The sequence below is a fragment of the Oncorhynchus mykiss genome, chromosome 20, assembly GCF_057628025.1.
Source record: "Oncorhynchus mykiss isolate SJ-2025 chromosome 20, ASM5762802v1, whole genome shotgun sequence".
NCBI lineage: Eukaryota > Metazoa > Chordata > Actinopteri > Salmoniformes > Salmonidae > Oncorhynchus > Oncorhynchus mykiss.
Window position 1 is genome coordinate 14865149 of NC_143041.1, and position 20174 is coordinate 14885322.

The 20174-nt window shown below is 43.1% G+C and overlaps 1 long non-coding RNA gene across 1 annotated transcript in view; it reads right to left on the reverse strand.

The window, feature by feature from the left end:
• Positions 1-701: 701 nt before the first annotated feature.
• Positions 702-20174, reverse strand: part of LOC149974404 (uncharacterized) — a 286443-nt gene continuing 266970 nt past the window's right edge. The window contains exon 3 of the long non-coding RNA XR_016489346.1: positions 702-725. This is a non-coding gene — a long non-coding RNA (uncharacterized LOC149974404). The remainder of the gene's footprint in view (positions 726-20174) is intronic.

Genomic DNA, 20174 nt, shown 5'->3' on the forward strand with positions numbered 1-20174 from the left:
AAAAGCCGAGATCTACTGCTCAGATTTTTTTTCTACGTGACTTTATAAATGTAACATTAACCTAATAAAACAGTTCTGTAGGAATGAGGTTTGTGCAGTAGGCCTAATTCATTGTCACAGCATATTGGCTATACTGTTACAACTTCTCTGAATGGTGAGTGGAGGAGTCAAGCGCAGAGAGCAGGTAATTCCGTACGTGGATATTTTATTCCAAAGACTGTGGAGCCACGGACATGCAAAACACAAGGGCGCATGAAACAACCCGTCCCAAAATACAACGGACTAAAACTGTCCGGAAAAATATAGATAACACTCATACACCAGATAACAGAGAACAAACGGAAAGGGAATCGATGGCAGCTAATAGGCCAGCGACGACGACCGCCGAGCGCCGCCCGAACAGGAAGAGGCACCATCTTCGGCGAGATTCGTGACTGTACCCCCCCTCCTGACGCGCGGCTCCCGGAGGACGAGGCGCGGGGCGATCCGGGTGTAGGCGGTGGAAATCCCTCAAGAGGGAAGGATCTAAAATGTCCCTCCCCGGTACCCAGCACCTCTAATCCGGACCGTACCCCTCCCAGTCCACGAGGTACTGCAGGCCCCTCACCCGGCGTCTTGAGTCCAGAATAGCTCGTTCTATGTACGCCGAGGACCCCTCGATGTCCAGAGGGGGTGGAGGGACCTCCGGCACCTCACCGTTCTGTAGGGGACCAGCTACCACCGGCCTGAGGAGAGACACATGAAACGAGGGGTTAATGCGATAGTAAGAGGGAAGTTGCAATCTATAACACACCTCGTTTCTCCTCCTCAGTACTTTAAATGGCCCCACACACTGCGGCCCCAGCTTCCGGCAGGGCAGGCGGAGGAGCAGGTTTCGGGTCGAGAGCCAGACCCTGTCCCCTGGTGCGAACACCGGGGCCTCACTGCGGTGGAGGTCAGCGTTTCTCTTCTGCCGTTCACTGGCCTGCCTGAGAGAATCCTGGACTGCCCGCCAGGTCTCTCTAGAGCGCTGTACCCACTCCTCCACCGCAGGAGCTTCGGTCTGACTCTGATGCCACGGAGCCAGGACCGGCTGGTAGCCCAGTACGCATTCGAATGGCGACATATTCATGGATGAATGACGAAGTGAGTTCTGGGCCAACACTGCCCATGGGACGTACCTCGCCCATTCTCCAGGCCGGTCTTGGCAATACGACATCAGAAACCTACCCACTTCCTGGTTTACTCTCTCCACCTGCCCATTACTTTCGGGGTGATAACCAGAGGTAAGGCTGACCAAGACCCCCAGACGCTCCATAAACGCCTTCCAAACCCGGGACGTGAACTGGGGACCCCGATCAGATACGATGTCCTCTGGAACCCCGTAGTGCCGAAAGACGTGGGTAAATAGAGCCTCTGCAGTCTGTAGGGCCGTAGGGAGACCAGGCAATGGGAGTAGACGGCAGGACTTAGAGAACCGATCCACAACGACCAGAACGGTAGTGTTCCCCTGAGATGGGGGAAGATCCGTAAGGAAATCTACCGAGAGATGGGACCAAGGCCGTTGTGGAACCGGGAGGGGTTGTAACTTCCCTCTAGGCAGATGCCTAGGAGCCTTACTCTGAGCGCATACCAAACAGGAAGAGACATAGAGCTTCACATCCTTAGCTAAGGTGGGCCACCAGTATTTCCCCCTAAGACCCCGCACTGTCCTATCAATCCCCGGATGACCCGAAGATGGTAGTGTGTGAGCCCACCGAATCAATTTATCACAGACACCAAGCGGCACGTACCTACGACCGGTCGGACACTGTGTAGGCGCAGGTTCAACCCTCAATGCCCGCTCGATGTCCGCGTCCACCTCCCTTACCACCGGAGCCACCAGCCGAGAGGCAGGAAGGATGGGAGTGGGTTCGATGGACCGGTCCTCGGTGTCATAGAGACGGGACAGCGCGTCGGCCTTAGTGTTAAGGGAACCTGGTCTATAAGAGATCGGAAATCTAAAGCGTGTAAAGAACATGGCCCACCTAGCCTGACGCGGATTCAGTCTCCTCGCTGCTCGAATATACTCCAGATTGCGGTGGTCAGTCCAGATGAGGAAAGGGTGTTTAGCCCCCTCTAGCCAGTGTCTCCACACCTTCAGGGCTTTCACCATAGCTAGTAATTCCCGGTCCCCCACATCATAGTTCCGCTCCACCGGACACAGCTTCTTAGAAAAGAAAGCGCAGGGACGGAGCTTCGGTTGCGTGCCCGAGCGCTGAGACAGCACGGCTCCAACCCCAGCCTCAGACACATCCACATCCACTATGAATGCTAACGAAGGGTCGGGATGCGCCAACACGGGAGCTTCAGTGAACAGCGCCTTCAAACCCTAAAAACCCTAAAACCCCAAACCCTAAAAACCGCTGCACCTCCTTTACCGTGGTCGGAGTCGGCCAATTACGCACGGCGTTAACGCGGTCACACTCCATCACCACCCCCGAGCTGTAAATGCGATAACCCAGGAAGGAAACGGCTTGTTGGGAGAACACACATTTCTCAGCCTTGACGTATAGGTCATGCTCCAGCAGTCGCCCAAGAACCTTGCGCACCAGGGAGAGATGCCCGGTGCGTGTGGCAGAATAAATCAAGATGTTGTCAATATAGACTACCACCCCCTGCCCGTGCAAGTCCCTGAGAATCTCATCTACAAAGGATTGGAAGACGGCTGGAGCATTTTTCAACCCATACGGCATGACGAGGTACTCATAGTGGCCTGATGTGGTACTAAACGCTGTTTTCCACTCGTCTCCTCCCCGAATACGCACCAGATTATACGCGCTCCTGAGGTCTTACATGGGCAGAAAGCTTAAATTCTTCTTAATCTAACTGCAGTGTCCAATTAACAGAAAAAAATACAATGCTTTTGTTTGAGAAGAGTGCACAACAAAACACTTTTATCACGGCAACTGGTTTGATATATATACCTCTGAAGGTAAATTGTCAGGCCCTGATCTGTTTCACCTGTTCCTGTGATTGTCTCCACTCCCTCCAGGTGTCACTTATTTCCCCCAGTGTATTTATCCCTGTTTTTCCTGTCTCTCTGTGTCAGTCTGTCTTTTATGTTTAGTCAAGTCAACCAGCGTGTTTTTCCCGTACTCCTTTTGCTATTCTCTTTAGATATTCTTCCCAGTTTTGACCCCTGTCTGACTCTGGACTACTTTTCCGCCTGCCTGCCCTGACATTGATTCTGCCTGCTCTTTGGTACCTTCTGGACTCTGAACTGGTTTGGACCCTTTTGCCTGTACACGACCATCCTCTTGCCTTACCCTTTTGGATTAATAAATATTGTAAGACTACAACCATCTGCCTCCTGTATCTGCATCTGGGTCTCGCCTTGTGTCATGATATAAATAATGTACTTGTTTCAGTAATCTTGCTCAGATTTGTCATCCAGAGGGTCCCAGAGATAAAATGTAGCATAGTTTTATTTTTATCTTCAAATGTGGGAACTAGGTTTTACAGTTTAAACCCCTGCTAACAGTGAAATGCTTACTTATGGCCCCTTCCCCCAACAACTACAGCCCTGTCGATGTGGATAGGTTAAGATTAAAGTAAATTGTTTTCCTGATTATGCAAGCCATTAACAAAACACAATAGCAGCCCCACCTTCCCTATTACTCCTGAACACAACAGCATGTCAGTGTTTATATTAGGATGGGCGCCGCGGCTCCAAATATAATGAAATAACAGGGAGGAGCAGGACTGACTTTGGTAATGAATCCACACCCACAGCCACAACCCTATTTCTCAGAGTGAGGAGAGAGGGTGTAAGGGCTGGAGCAAATTAAAAGAACATCAATGCGCGTTGAGAGATTGATGCTCCTTAGCGCGTCGGAGATGTAAAGTCAATGGAGCGCCGGCACCATCTGTTTTAAATGAGGAAGGGTTTTTAACAAAAGGGGATCTGATGGGCTGGCAAACTGCACTGTGGATACATACTGAGTGGTTAAACATTAGCTATCGCTAAGATCCTCATATTTCCCTACAGTAGTATTATAGCCTTCTTATTATCTCGTTATAATTGTTTAATTGTGACTTTACCTTTGTTTGTATACTGTACACCTCCTTGGGAACAACTAGAGGTTACTATTATTGCTTTGTATTGGTTTGTTTTATTGGATTCTCATTACCAGGCATACAGCCAGGTAATGTACTCTTCTTACTGTTGGAGGAGATGAGAAGAGCCAGAGTGTTAGTGTTGTCTAGCTACATTAATTGACACAGTTAGTAATGAAATGCCTTGGCTGATTCGTACTGCTAGAAACAGTATGCAGAGACCTTGACTTCTGCGGTGGGAGATTGTGGTGGAGATTCTATTCAACAATAATCCATAAAACGTGTTTTTCTTGGCAACGTTGCAAATATGTTGAAAACACAGTTTTTCACAACGGAAATGGGGTAACTTAGAACCACGACCATCTGGTCATATCTCCTTATATTTTCAACTCATCTGTTCTTTCCAAGACCGGCACCAGAGTGACAATGACAGTGGCATGACTTGGGGCTCGATTCAGTCCGTAGTGTGGAAGACCTTTCACTACAGCACAATGTAAATTTAGAGGCAATGTACCCCGTTTGCTGAGACTGCATTCATGGCAAATGCTGCATACCTCCAAATTGAAATCGCTCTACAGCACCGATTTTCAGCACTAGGATTGAATAGAGCCCTTATATCCATTCACTCATGCATGAAGCTGTATAATTGTTTGTAATTGTATAGACTGTACTGTATGAATGGCATTTTATACTGTATGGCATTTGGATGAAGGGCATTTTATACTTAATCAGGAAACTGTAATTTATTCTGTATTTTGGGTATTAATTTCAACAGTAAAATACTGTGAAACATTTTGCTGCAGAATACTGTAAATTATAGTGAGGTTTGGGAAATGTTTGTGACCGAGGAAATAATTGCTGTATTTCGAATGGTACTGTAATTCCATCTCACAAAATAGGGTACTGTATTTTTGGAGTGCAAAAACCTTTTGACCACTAGTAGGTGCATGGTATTGTAGTTTCTGACTTATTAATATATTTTGAGGCGAGCCTTGTAAGAGGCTATGCAGTATTTGTTGCACCTGCTAGTGAGAGTGCCTAAACAACTATGTGGTAGTAGTGACACATCAAGAAAATGTTTGGAAGCCTTTAGCTAAAGGGAAATGTCAAACATTTTCGACATCATGTTCATCATCTCCAGCACCACCCCAACATCAGCTTACCTTATGTAAAAATGGCACGTTTCTATGTTTTGTAATAAAAAAATGATAGAGGAAATAAGTGTTTCCAATGACATCATCAGTGGGCATCATGTGATTTTAAGAAAATGTGAAAAGACATTGGTTGCAGTCCAAATGCAAAGTAGACAGCCCTCAGCCCTAAACCCTCAGCCTTTGAATGACGTCACATACCGTACATCGTCACAATGTCACTCACTCAAGCGAGGGAGAGTGATGATCGGAGAGGCAACGTCCTTTGTGAAAATCTTGAAGTTGAGCTGAAAAACAGCCAACTTAGAGCTATTAATGTACCTAGCAAGTTAATGTAGATAGCTAGTACTCCTGTCAGGTAGTTAGCTAAAGTTACCCATAGCTGGCTAGCTAGTTTTATAGTTTGTTCATTTATTCCAATAAATTAAAAAAATCTATAAATATATTTATGAAGCTACATATGATTTATGGCTCCTAATTATGACACTAAGCCAATTTGAGCGTCATTCCCATTTTTCCGATGCTAAAATCAATGTCATCAACAGTACCAGTCAAAGTTTGGACACACCTACTCATTCAAGGGTTTTTCCTTATTTCTACTATTTTCTACATTGTAGAATAATAGTGAAGACATCAAAACCATGCCAAAACTATTCCAAAACAATGCCAAGAGTGTGCAAAGCTGTCATCAAGGCAAAGGGTGGGTACTTTGAATATTCTCAAATATAAAATATATTTTGATTTGTTGAAAACTTTCTTGGTTATTGCGTGATTCCATACGTGTTAATTCATAGTTTTGATGTGTTCACTATAATTCTACAATGTAGAAAATAGTAAAAAAAAACTTGAATGAGTAGGTGTGTCTCAACTTTTGACTCGTACTGTAAATATTATTTTTAGCAAGCTAACTTCAGAATTTTCTCACATGCAGCTGTGTTGATTAAATTTGACACTTCGCGGCCACTGGAGTTTGACACGTGACTACAGTTTGCATTGAATTGTATCAACACTTTGAGTTGATGTGTCATATCAACCCCAAAAGTGATCAAAGTTTTTCACTCGCTCCCTTGAGCTAAATCATGGGCCTAGAGGGCAATGATTGTGAATTGGACCTCCACTTAAGATGCCAATCAAACTGCATCCGGTTTCGACTGGGAAGTGGGAAAGTGGCTAGCTCAAGCGCTGAGGGGGTCAAATGTACATGTTTGGACTGCAGCCATTGACTACTAAAAGCCAATTTATGCTTGATCCAAAAATCTGGTATGGATGGTGTGACACAATTCCAGAGCCTCCTGAGGCATGCAGAAGCCATGCAGAAGCCAAATTGAGCTCCATAAGGCGTCGCTGTGCGCCTCACAAATGTTGTTCCAATGCGGTTGGCTTCGTATAGCTCCGCAATGACATGATTGGTTGACGGTAAGTGGGGACGGGAGGTTCTGTATAAACACAAACTCACTTCCCTGACTACTTCCTTCACAACAGCTCTGTCCTGCTCCACGAAGAGCAAGAAGAATGAATGCCCTGCCTTCTGCAGAGGCCGATTCACCGTAAATGCTGCACGGTCAATGCAGTTGTCAGATTGACCATAGAGCACCGTTAATTGTCTGCTTATTGATTGATGATGTTATTGGAAACACTTATGTTCATCTATCTTTTTTTTTTACAAAATATAGGAATGTGCCATTTTCACATATGTTGATGTTGAAGTGGTGCTGGACATTTTCCTTTAAGGCCTCTAGAAGTGGAAGTGATATAAAACACCAAATATGAATTAATACGTAAAATACTATTTTACTGCCTTCAACCTGCTTGCACCAATCCTGTGTAATTACAGTAAAATACAGTGAGCTAGAAACCCCAATCTCCTCAATGAATTTCATTAATCCATCCATTCATTCATTCATTACGATTATGGTAGCCTTTACTTTTTTACAGTATAATACAATCAATTATACGGTACTATACTGGGTGTCAAGTGAAAGAAGAATGATGTATTTCGCTGATTTGTTTGATATTAATAGTTTATATAATAGTATAATAGGTTGTACAATTATATACTTAACTAACAGTAAGACATTTCTGTTCTATTAAATGCTGTGTTTCTGTAAAAGGATGGTTTCTACTCTAGCTTCCTGCAATTAGTCTGGTCATATGGTCAGGTAAGTGGGTTTTCCTAGAGATAGCTTGAGCTGACAATGACTTGGTGATGAAAACCTAAAGCTGGCATTCCATAGACAAGATGTGGTGTGTGACCCGAGATAGAGATAGCCTGGAAGAGTTTAGAACAACCCCTTATTGTCTCATTTTCATCAAACTAAGCCGAGGTCAGGTTAAAATGGCACTGGGTTTAGATGACCACAGGATGAAATCAGGATGGCTTGTGGTGCCACCCAATCTGCATGGGAGTGGTGGAACCAACCATGACTAAGCATGCCAGCAGCATACCACCCCACATACCACTGCTGGCTTGTTTCTGAAGCTAAGGGTTGATCCTGGTCAGTTCCTGGATGGGAGACCAGATTCTGCTGGAAGTGGTGTTGGAGTGCCAGTCGGAGGCTCTCTTCCTTCTGGTCTAAAACAATATCTCACTACACTGCCCTGTGTAGGGTGCTGTCGTTCAGATGGGATGTTAACCGGGTGTCCTGACTCTCTGAGGTCATTAAAGATCCCATGGCACTTATCCTAAGAATAGGGGTGTTAACCCCAGTGTCCTGGCTAAATTCCCAATCTGGCCCTCAAACCATCACGGTCACCTAATAATCCCCAGTTTACAATTGGCTCATTCGACACCCTCCTGTATCTATTCCCCAGGTCGTTGCTGCAAATGAGAACGTGTTCTCAGTCAACTTACCCCATAAAATAACGGATAAATAAATCTTCAGTGTCAGGTATATAAAAACTCTGCGTTGTCTGTAAAGGTTAGACTGCTCAGCCCAAAAGCCAAGAGTTTTGGGTTGACTAGTCTCATTATTGCAATAATTAATCAATATTAAATAAAGATGATTCTTTGAAGAAATGACAAAGTATCAGTCTGAATTTCCATGACAGTCATTATGCAGTACTTGTTTTGATGCTGTATTTAAATTACAGTAATATTTAATACAGTAACTTACCACTAGCTGCCTTTACCCCTTTACCCATTTGCCCTTGAGGTGATTCAGGGGTCATCTGTAAAAGAGACCTTTGTCTCAACATGACTCCCTGTCAAAGTAGAGATTAAATAAATAAAGGTATATTTTATGGTTGTCCTATTGCTTATTTTGCAAAGGACCTGGAATTGCAGAGTAATTTTGGTTTAACATTTATGGTAATGATGTTGCTGTTTTGCCATTGACACTGATAATTGAAGGGCAAAATAAATCAAGATATTTTTGATCAAGTAACCAGCTGAGGAATAATTGTACACTTAAAATCCACCATTGTCCCAAAGGCACATGCAAACTGTGCCTCAAATAGCTGCACACCAGACTACTTACAAATCCATCGTTCTGGAGTATGTGTTATTATGAAGGAAGAGTGCCACTGTTTCCCCAAATGTGGATTTGATCTTTAATTAAATTGTCTCTCAATCAATCAATCTATCAATCAATAACATGTATTTTATAAAGCCACATCAGCAGTTGTCACGAAGTGCTTCACAGATACCCAGCCTAATCACCAAAAAACAATCAATTCACAAGCACAGTGGCTAGAAAAAACTCCCTAAAAGGCAGGAACCTAGGAAGAAACCTAGAGAGGAAGCCAGCTCCAAAGGGTGTCTAGTCCTCTTCTGGCTGTGCCGAATGGAGATTTAAGAGTACATGGGGCATTAAGGCCAGATTGCTTTTCAAGACTTTCAAACTATCATAGATGACCAGCAGGGTCAAATAATAACCATGGTGGCTTTAGAGGGTGCAACAGTTCAACACCTCAGGAGTCTATGTCGGTTGGCTCTCCTAACCTGTTATGTGAAGGCAGGGGAGCTGTATATAAAGTGGTGTTTGGTACAGCATAGCACTCCTCTCACTTTATATCATCATAGAATAGGAGCTATTCGATCCCATCTCTTTGCAGAGTTTCTCAGGAAATTTCATTACTAAAGCGTTACTCTCTCAATTCAGTTAGCAGAGCTCGAGGTTGTATGATTAATCTTTCCCAGGTAATTCAATCGCTGCTCATACATTGTATTATTCTGTAGACTAGAGACACAGCTTAAGGATGAAGTTGTGTTCATCATTTTGAATCTCCTCAGGCTGAATAGAAGCACGTCATAACCTCAGTATGGATATTAGGCTGACTCACATGTTAGATACCTTGCTATGGGGAGGTAGCGATAATAGCTTACTGCAAACATTCTAATCAGATCAACTTCTGGGAGGAAATTACAATGCTAGCTGGAAGATTAGGAATACAAGGTATTTCTTGTTAACAGACTTGCAGTTGACCCTTCTTGTATATAATGAATAGTTTGTTGCAGTGGTGGGTGGACAAATCAGAGGACATGCACATTGTTCAGGCAATTGAGAAATAAGTGCACTCAGGCTATCTGGAAGGCCAAATTTAGTTACTTTAAAGGGCAGTTCTCTCTCTGGGTCTAATCCCAAGAAGTTCAGGAAAATGGTTAAAGTCCTGGATAATAAACCCTCCTCCTCACAGCTGCCGATGTCCCTCAAAAGTTGATGATGTGGTTGTTACTGACAAGAAGCACATGGCTGAGCTCTTTACCACTTCATTAAGTCAGGATTCTTATTTGACTCAGCCATGCCTCCTTGTCCGTCCAACATTTCCTCATCTCTCACCCCTTCTAATGCGACTAGCCCTGATGCTCCTACTTCTTTTTCCCCTTCCCCGCTACAAAGTTTCTCCCTGCAGGCGGTCACTGATTCCGAGGTGCAAAAAGAGCTCCTTAAACTTGACAAAAAAACATCTGGTTCATCTGGTTCAGATGGTTTAGACCCTTTCTTCTTTAAGGTTGCTGCCCCTATCATCGCCTAGCTTAATTCTGACCCTTTCATCCTGTCCCTCCTCTCTAGAGAGGTTCCCATTGCTTGGAAGGCAGCCATGGTGCATCCTTTATTTAAAAGGGACTTGTCAATATTCAAATGACTGGCTTTCTTGATGTCTATATTATTCTCTCTGCAATCTGGTTTCCACTCAGGTTATGGATGTGTCACTGCAACTTAAATGTCCTAAATGATGTCACCATTGCCCTTCATTCTAGCAATGTTGTGCAGCTATTTTTATTGACATGGCCATTCCATTTTTGTGGGCCGGCTAAGGAGTATTGGTGTCTGAGGGGTCTTTGGCCTGGTTTGCTAACTACGTCTCTCAAAGAGTGCAGGGTATAAAGTCAAAACATCTGCTGTCTCAGCCACTGCCTGTCACCAAGGGAGTACCCCAAGGCTCAATCCTAGGCCCCACCGCTCTTCTCAATTTACATCAACAACATAGTTCAGGCAGTAGGAAACTCTCTCATCCATTTATATACAGATGATAGTTTCCTCTATCGTAATTATCTATCGTAATTGATTCTCTTTCACCCCAGTTGCCACACTAACCCGGATTCAGATGACCATCTTACCCATGCTAGATTACGGAGACATAATTTATAGATTGGCAGGTAAGGGTGCTCGAGAGCGGCTAGATATTCTTTAGCATTCAGCCATCAGATTTGCCACCATTGCTCCTTAAAGGACACACCACTTCACTCTATACTCCTTTGTAAACTGGTCACCTCTGTATACCCGTCACAAGACCCACTGGTTGATGCTTATTTATAAAACACTCTTTGGCCTCAATCCCCTCTGCCTGAGCACTTATCCTCCACGTACAGTACAACACCTGTTCTGCAAGTCTCATTCTGTTAAAGGTCCCCAAAGCTCAGACATCCCTGGGTTACTCCTCTTTTCAGTTCGTTGCAGCTAGCGACTGGATCGAGCTGCAAAAAACACTTAAACTGGCAGTTATCTCCATCTCTTCATTCAAAGACCTAATCATGGACACTCTTACTGACAGTTGTGTCTGCTTAGTGTGATGTATTGTTGTCTCTACCTTCTTGCCCTTTGTGCTGTTGTCTGTACCCATTAATGTTTGTACCATGTTTTGTGCCGCTACCATGTTGCACTGCTGCCATGTTGTGTTGCTGCCATTCTATGTTGTTGTCTTAGGTCTCTCTTTATGTAGTGCTGTGGTGTCTCTCTTACCGTGATGTGTGTTCTGTCCTATATTTTTTCATTTTTAATCCCAGCCCCCATCCCCGCAGGAGGACTTTTGCCTTTTGATAGGCCATCATTGTAAATAAGAATTTGTACTTAACTGACTTAAATAAATGTGAAATAAAAATATTTTAATACAAATTGTAATAGCTGGTATGGAATGATCTGCTAACTCTGGTTTGTTGATAGAGTTTCCATTTACAGTCTCTTGCTTGCTATATTGGAGGGGCGTCACAGATCTGAGGGTGAATGTGTGTGGTACGTTTTTTTGTGTGTTATGTGTGTGTGTGTGTGCGCGTGTGTGGCCCTCCAGCATCCTCATTCCTCTCATTACAGATCAATAAGGCTATAATATGAGCTTTCTGATTATAGTGGGCCGAATTAGAGGCCGTCGGACAGAGAGACTAGCTGCATTAGTCAGCTCCGGCTGATTGTTGAAAGCATTGGAACGGTTTAACAATTCATGGTTCCAATCACAACACAAAACACTTAACTGACCCAGGACGTTGTCTTTGTCTCTGATTGTTAATTAGTTGGGAGCCCACTTCACTACTGAATGGGCCTGACTACTGACGTACATTAATATTAGAAGCATTTATTTTAATTATTAATTGATGATTAATTGTATGCATATGTATAGTTTGTATAACACACCCCTGTATACCATAAAGATATACGTATTGTTTCTCTACCTGAGAGGGTGTCTAATAGAGTTGCACAGTTTTCTGATACCACAGTAATATGGCAGAATCAAAACGTCATGATACTTATGAAACCAACATTTTAGAATACTGTAGTACCTTTTCATATGATACTACCACTTTTTTCAGCCTTACTGATCTAAAAAACCTGCTGGCATCTGTTTTAAAATGTTGTTTTTTTTAAAAGTCAGTGTTGTTTCAGTTAAACATTTTAAGTTAGAGCAAATAGTCTCTTGTATGCGCCAATAATGTCCACTTCGCTTCAATGTGCATATCACGTATGGCAGCTGGGATCAGCCCCTACAAGCAATCAATCACCTGCTTTTCTCTGTCCGCTCTTCCTGCACATCCAATCCACTGTCTAAAATACTTCTGCATTGAAATATGACCTGAATATTGATCCTTGACTAACACTCAACCACCTGACTTGGTGTAATATCATCAACCAGGCAGTGACATGTATTAATGTATGCAAAGAGGAACCAGGCTTCCCCCCCAAAAAATTAACCCCCCCAAAAAGAAAATTAACCCCCCCCCAAAAGAATGAAGTAATTTATCTTCCGCCTCTCTGTGTTTTCATAATTATCCTTCCATTCGCAAAAGGCTGAATGTATCTCCAAGCGAGCGAAACAGTGCAGCTCTGTATGTGTAGGCCATCTATCTGATGCGGTCTGGTCAAAAACAGTATGACATTGTTGCAACACAGCCAATCAGCATTGAGCTAAACTGAATGAGCTCAATTGTGAATGGTCCTGGCGCAAAAAAAAGTGTCAAGTCAAGCCAGTTTGGATTTGGCTTCACTCCTATCGCATTGTAGCGAGAGAAACAACTTGAATTGCTGCATCTCATGGCTAAACCTATATATCATGATTGCAAGGCATGTTAATCAACAGGTTAAAGAGCAAACACATAGGTTGTAATAGGGCTTTTTTGTCTGGCTTGGCTTCCCTAGTGATTTTACCTACACACCGCTACTGAAACCAGGTCAACATGTCACCACCATTGTATTAGCATACATGTTGTAGTTCACTACTCCATAGAAAATTGACTCTTAATGGTTAGAATTAACATGAGACTTTAATATCAACACTGTTTTGAGTGTTCTTCACACACTCAAACCAGTTTGCCTGGCACCTACTACCATACCCTGTTCAAATGCCCTTCAATATTTTGTCTTGCCAATTTACCCTCTGAAAGGGACACATACACAATCCGTGTCTCAATTGTCTCAAAGCTGAAAAATCCTTCTTTAGCGGGATTTTAGACAGTGTCCTTTGCTCTTGCCTGCCGAACAGCCGCTAGCACAGCAGGCGGAAGGCTGGGGCAACACAACGTGCTAGCTAACGTGTGCAAGCTTGCTACTTAGCTAGCACATGGTGTTCCCTCAGCCTCCTGCCTACTGTGTACCAGAGAAAACAGTGCCAGAAAGGCAGGGGCGAAGGACACGATCTACCAATCATTCCCGCCTCCCACTTGCACAATAGATGGGAGGCTAGGGAGACACCGAGCACTAGCTAGCTTGATAGTATGTGACACTGTGTGCTAGCTAGCTTGCTAGTTAACTAATACACAGTGTCGCGCCCGCCTCCCACCTTCTGTGTACCAGAGTTCTCCTTAGGCCTATCTGGCTAAGCCAGTACACAGTGTCCACCTGCTCTCGCCGTCTTTATCAGAACTGCGGCAAAAGAGCGCCTGACAGGCGGGGGCGAAGGACACCATTGTCGCCCCCACTCTTTCTTCTGTGGGTTTTATCTGCGGTTGGCATCCAATGTTATTGTGCATTACCGCCACCTAGTGTACTGGAGCGCCCCTGCCTCCCACCTGTCCAGAATGACCCAAATAGCGGGCCGCAGTTGCACCCTTCTTGCCATGGATGCTATCTGAACTCATGGACTCTTTAACTAAGGAACCAATCAGCGCTCGGGGCTGTGTGTGTTATCGAGTCTCCTTTTGAAAAGTTGATAGAATAAGTGATTTCTGCCCAGGACAGTGGGGTACTATTCCTGAATATAGAAACAACGGAGAGTACTTACAATATCTAGCTAGCTAGCTTGTAGCGGGATAGATGGCTTGGTGCACACAGTCATCACTTGAAACAGCCCACTAGTGATAGCTAGCCATCCAACTTAGCTAGCTTACTGACAGGCTAACTAGCAACTGACAACTCACAAGATCGCTAACAATTCACTCTCTTAACTTTACTTTAGCGATCATGTCCTACAGTGCACACAACTAACCAACTCTGGCCGTGAAGGTTGGAACATAAAACAATTGTTTTAAAACATATGTACCAAAAGTTGCGTCCGTCTTTGCCTCACACACTCAAAATATCCTCAGGACTAACTTCCACCCCCCCGGCTAGTCTCATTCACCCCCCTCACTCCCCTTACGTTCCCTCTAAGAGGCTAAGGGGACCTTTACTCAGTAACAGAGAATAGCTCTGGGTAACATTAGCATATATTAAATGTTCTTCAAATGCTTCAACTGGCCAATGTCCCTCATGTTTTTTTAGTAAATAGCTAGTAGTGTGGATGTGTATTCATGTATAGTACTGAATGTTCTAGCCAAGTGTGCCGAAAATAGTCCTAAATCTCAAAGGAACCTAGAGAGAAAGCTTAAGCCTGTGTGGCTGACATTTCCTCATGCAGGAATAAAGAACATAAAAACACTTTGACAACAACTAACCTGGAGAGAGACTCATCATTATAGTCACATTTGAGGTTTATTTCAGATCCCCCCCAAAAATGTCAGGTTCTGAAGAGAAGTTCACCCACCTACATGAGGTTAAAGCAGTCAAAAAACGTTTTGTGCTTTGGCAAGAGTAGGATGACTCATCATAGTTAGAACATATTTTGCAAAAGGAAAACTGCATTTTATATCTTCCACTGATACATCAGCACTTCCAGACAGCGGGGACAATAATAGCAGTGTGTTGGCCTTGAGGTAATAATTTGTCTTTGTATGGTTAAGCTCTAACAAGTATTATATTCGGTATTGAAGCTCTGCATTTCAATCGAGGTTAAAGAAAGATGTTTTTATAAACCCAAACCATCTGGCTGCACTAACAATAGAACATCAGACTCTTCAGACAGTTATTGATTCTAATGCATTGAGTTCATTGTCAGTTATTGGTTTCAGATGAGAAAATTGTGTGGGTCACTCATTCAAGACCCACTCAGACTTGTACCTGCCCATTGACGGCACCATACTATTCTCCCCGAAAGCACCTTTGTTGTAGTCTGGCTGACACCAAACTCAAAGTCTTCCTGACTTCAGAGTCTGGAAAGGCTCCTTAATGTTGTAGGCATAAAGGGTTGATAATGAAGGGGGCTGTGCTTTTTTGCTGATTTGGTTCTTTCTCACTCACACACCCACATGGACAGCCACACACAGCCTAAGAGTGCCACCCTCTACCAATAGCAAACAACGAGAGGTCTCAACCCCTCACAAAAAAAATAATGTCTGAGAGTACCAATCAAGCTAAATCCAACTTTTGCGAGAATATTGCACCATCAACGGACTTCTGTGTACCACATGAGTCATGTCAGCCAGGCTACCTTTGTAGTCTGTGTGTTGATATGCAAGGCCTTCCTTCAGCTTGACCACCTGTAGCCTAGTTGACTCCCAGCAATCTATCTGTCCTGATTGCTTTTCTCCTTCTTTGACTTGTCAAAATAATTTCTTGCCCGTTCAGCCTGGCGAGTCTTTAACAAGGAGAAAACTCATTTATAACCAGGATCAGTAATTATTTGCTGGGAGCTGTGTGAGAACTGAACATATTTGTTATTCTGTGTTATTATTTTCTTTCTAATTGTGTTCTGCCTTTGGCATAATCAGTTCATTAGAATCCTCACTCTGTCACAGAGCGCTTTCACAACTGCCGCTAATTGCCACGACGACTGCAACTTGTCATATCCCGCTACGACTATTGAATTTGTGACTTGTCTTTGGTATTATGCTGGAGCATCACTGAATTTTCTACAAGGAACTGAAGCTTATTATAACAGGTTGTTATTTTGCAAAGTCCATCAAATGGGTTTATCAAGACACAGCATCGTTATTTCGTTGGCTTTAGATAAAAAAAGGTTATACATTTGTCTTAATATAATCAGGCCACATTTATTGGTTAACAGTAAGCAAAAAGTGCATGGTGAATATGAACAAGGGGACCTTTAAAGCAATCGGAGATAGTAGTCGTAAATACAGGCAACAGAGATTACAGAGTGTGTTCCTGTCTGTAAACTGTTAGCTGTCCGTCAAATTGTACATAATATGAAACCGAAACTTAAGTTTAGGCATTCATTCGGTGTAAGTGTTGAGGTTTGGATTAACTTTAGGCATTAGGGTTAAGCTAAGGAATTCATTCTGAGTGGTTAAGAGCAGCCTGGTCTCAGATAGATTTTTTAGTTTTCGGGTGACAGAAGATTACTGAAGGCAATAACAAAAGGAGGGTGGGTGGTCGGGGTGGATGATAGCTGTACAACACAAAAGTCTAGCAACTCAAACATCTAGCAACACCAAGATTATGTGTTTTAATCTCATCACGGACAACTTTAGCATGTTAGCTAAATAGCAACTATTTACTACTTTTTTAGCTACTTTGCAACTACTTAACATGTTCACGAACACTTCCCCTAACCCTAACCCTAACCTTAACCTTTACCTGAAGTAGCATATCATACTAAAGCAGTTGAACGTAATATATCATATTAAAGCAGTCAAATGTAATGTATCATACTAAACGGGTAAAAGCAAACTGGTGCGATCAAGACATAGGATACTATACGTTCGGCAATTCGTATTATATTGTATAACCACTATTACATTGGTAGGCCAATGTAATAATAACTTAACGTAACGTAACACATCATACTAAATGGAGTGGCACAGATTTGAGTAAAATATATTATGTTTTGTTCTGACACCAGGTTGGGTAGGGACACAGGAGAGGAGTGCTTCTTTGGTTATAGTTGAATACCATGCGGGGGCTCTTTGATAATGGGATGAAATACCATACAACAAAACTAAGTTGATGCTGGATTGTGGACACACAAAAAACTTTTTGCAAACAAACTTATAGAAGTAATCATTGTTTATGGATTGAATGGAATTAATAAATACACAACGTCACGTAGCAGCTACACCAGCTTTCATCAGGGTGTCAAAGAGTAGGGGTGTACAGACAGGTGTATATCCCAACTATCACAGAAAGTGACTAAATTCATTACCATATGTAATTGATCAAGAAACGAGAAAGCTTGGTAAAAGAAAATAAACATGGCATAATACAATAATACAATAAGATGCAATACCACAAAAATACATACAAACCATATGAAAGAGTACAGGTTAAGGTTAGGGTTTGGGATAGGGTTACAGCAGAAAAACTACAATTACAAAACCTACCACTGGGATTGAAGCCGCTGTGTTGCAATTGAACAGCATGATTGTTACATAGGTGCACCTTGTGCTGGTGACAATAAAAGGCCACTCTAAAATGTGCAGTTTTGTCACACAACACCATGCCACAGATGTCTCAAGTTTTGAAGTAAGGTGCAACTGGTATGCTGACTGCAGGAGTGTCCAACAGTGCCGTTGCCAGATAATTTAATGTACATTTTTATACCATAAGCCGCCTCCAACATCGTTTTAGAGAATTTGGCAGTACAATCACAGACCACATGTAACCATGCCAGCCCAGGAACTCCATATCCTCCTCCTTCACCTGCAGGATCGTCTGAGGCGGGGGTGCTGAGGTGGGCCACCCATGGATACACCCCTGACTAATCATGTGAAAACCATGGATTATGTATTTAAATGGACTGATTTTAGTAAATTATTTGAAATTATTGCATGTTGCATTTATATTTTTAAGTATTATAGACATTGTGTGCAGTATATGAATAGAAAAGGTGTGTACAGCAGAAGTTACTGTATATAGAAAAGGCCTTGACTAGAATAAAGTATATACATATAAAGTGGGTTGTTACAACCTGTTGCTGCTCAGTTCATTACAATTGCAACTGGAGTGCAACACTTTCCAAATACGGTACATTACCAAAAGTATGTGGACACATGCTCAGCAAACATCTCATTACAAAATCATGGGCATTAATATGGAGTTGGTCCCCCCTTTGCTGCAATAACCTCCTCCACTCTTCTGGAAATTCTTTCGACTAGATGCTGGAACATTGCTGCCAACATTGCATCCATTCAGCCACAAGATCAGAGGTCGGGCACTGATGAGGTCGGGCACCAATTCATCCCAAAGGTCTTATATGGGGTTGAGATCAGGGCTTTGTGCAGGCCAGTTAAGTTCTTCCACACCGATCTTGTCAAACCCATTCTGTATTGCCCTCTCTTTGTGCATGGGTGAATTTTCATGCTAAAACAGGAAAGGGCCTTCCCAAACGGTTGCCACAAGGTTGGAAGCACAGAATCGTCTAGAATGCCATTGTATGCTGTAGTGTTAACATTTCCATTCACTGGAACTAAGGGGCCTAGCCCAAACCATAAAAAACAGCCCCAGACCATTATTCCTCCTCCACCAAACTTTACCTTTGCCACTATGCATCGGGGCAGGTCGCGTTCTCCTGGCATCCGCCTAACCCAGATTTGTCCGTCGGACTGCCAGATGGTGAAGCGTGATTCATCACTTCAGAGAACGCGTTTCCACTGCTCCAGAGTCCAATGACGGTGAGCTTTACACACTCCAGCCGACTCTTGGCATTGTACATGGTGATCTTAGGCTTGTGTGCGGCTGCTCGGCCATGGAAACCCACCAGAACTGTTCCCATGAGGAACAGTTCTTGTGCTGACGTTAATTCCAAAAGCAGTTTGGAACTCTGTTGTGAGTATTGCAACTGAAGAGAGCTTCAGCACTCGGCGATCCCATTCTGTGAGCTTGTGTGGCCTACCACGTAACGGCTGAGCAATTGTTGCTCCTAGACGTTTCCACTTCACAATATCAGCACTTACAGTTGACCGGGGCAGCTCTAGCAGGGCAGAAATTTGACAAACAGAAAGGTGTCATCCTATGATGGTGCCATGTTGAAAGTCACAGATCTTCTTAAAGACCATTATACTACCAATGTTTGTCTGTGAAGATTGCATGGCTGTGTTCTCGATTTTATACACTTGTCAGCAAAGGGTGTGGCTGAAATAGTCAACTCTACTAATTTGAAGGAGTGTCCACATAATTTTGTATATGTATACATTTTCCTCTCTGTGTTAATGGTTTATCACCATCAATAGTGAAGCGTGAAGCACCTTTAACTTCTTGGGTATAGAAGCTATTTACATTTTTGGATGAAAAACGTTCCCGTTTAAACAAGATATTTTGTCACGAAAAGATGCTCGACTATGCATATAATGGACAGCTTTGGAAAGAAAACACTCTGACGTTTCCAAAACTGCAAAGATATTGTCTGTGAGTGCCACAGAACTGATGTTACAGGCGAAACCCAGATAAAAATCCAATCAGGAAGTGCCGCATTTTTTGAAACAGCCTCATGCCAATGATTCCTTATATGGCTGTGAAGGAGCTAGGAGTCAGCTTACGTTTTCCACGTTTTCCCCAAGGTGTCTGCAGCATTGTGACGTCTTTTTAGGCATTTCCATTGGAGAATGGCTGTAAGAGACCATATAGGGCAGTGGACGCATGGTGTCTCCCGGAGAAAACGTTGCGTAAAATACTGAGGTAGCCATTTTTCCAATAGTTTCTTATGAGAAACCAACTGCCTCCACGGATATATTATTGAATACATATGTTAAAAACACTTTGAGGATGGATCCTAAACAACGTTTGCCGTGTTTCTGTCGATATTATGGAGCAAATTTTGAAAAAAGTTTGGCGTTATAGTTGAAGTATTTTCGGTCAATTTCTCAGCCAAGCAGGATGAACAAACGTGAAGTTTTTCACCTACAAAAAAAAGGAACATTTGTTATCTAACTGGGAGTCTCCTGATTGAAAGCATCTGAAGTTCTTCAAAGGTAAATTATTTAATTTGGTTGCTTTTCTTATTTTCGTGAAAAGGTTGCCTGCTGCCAGC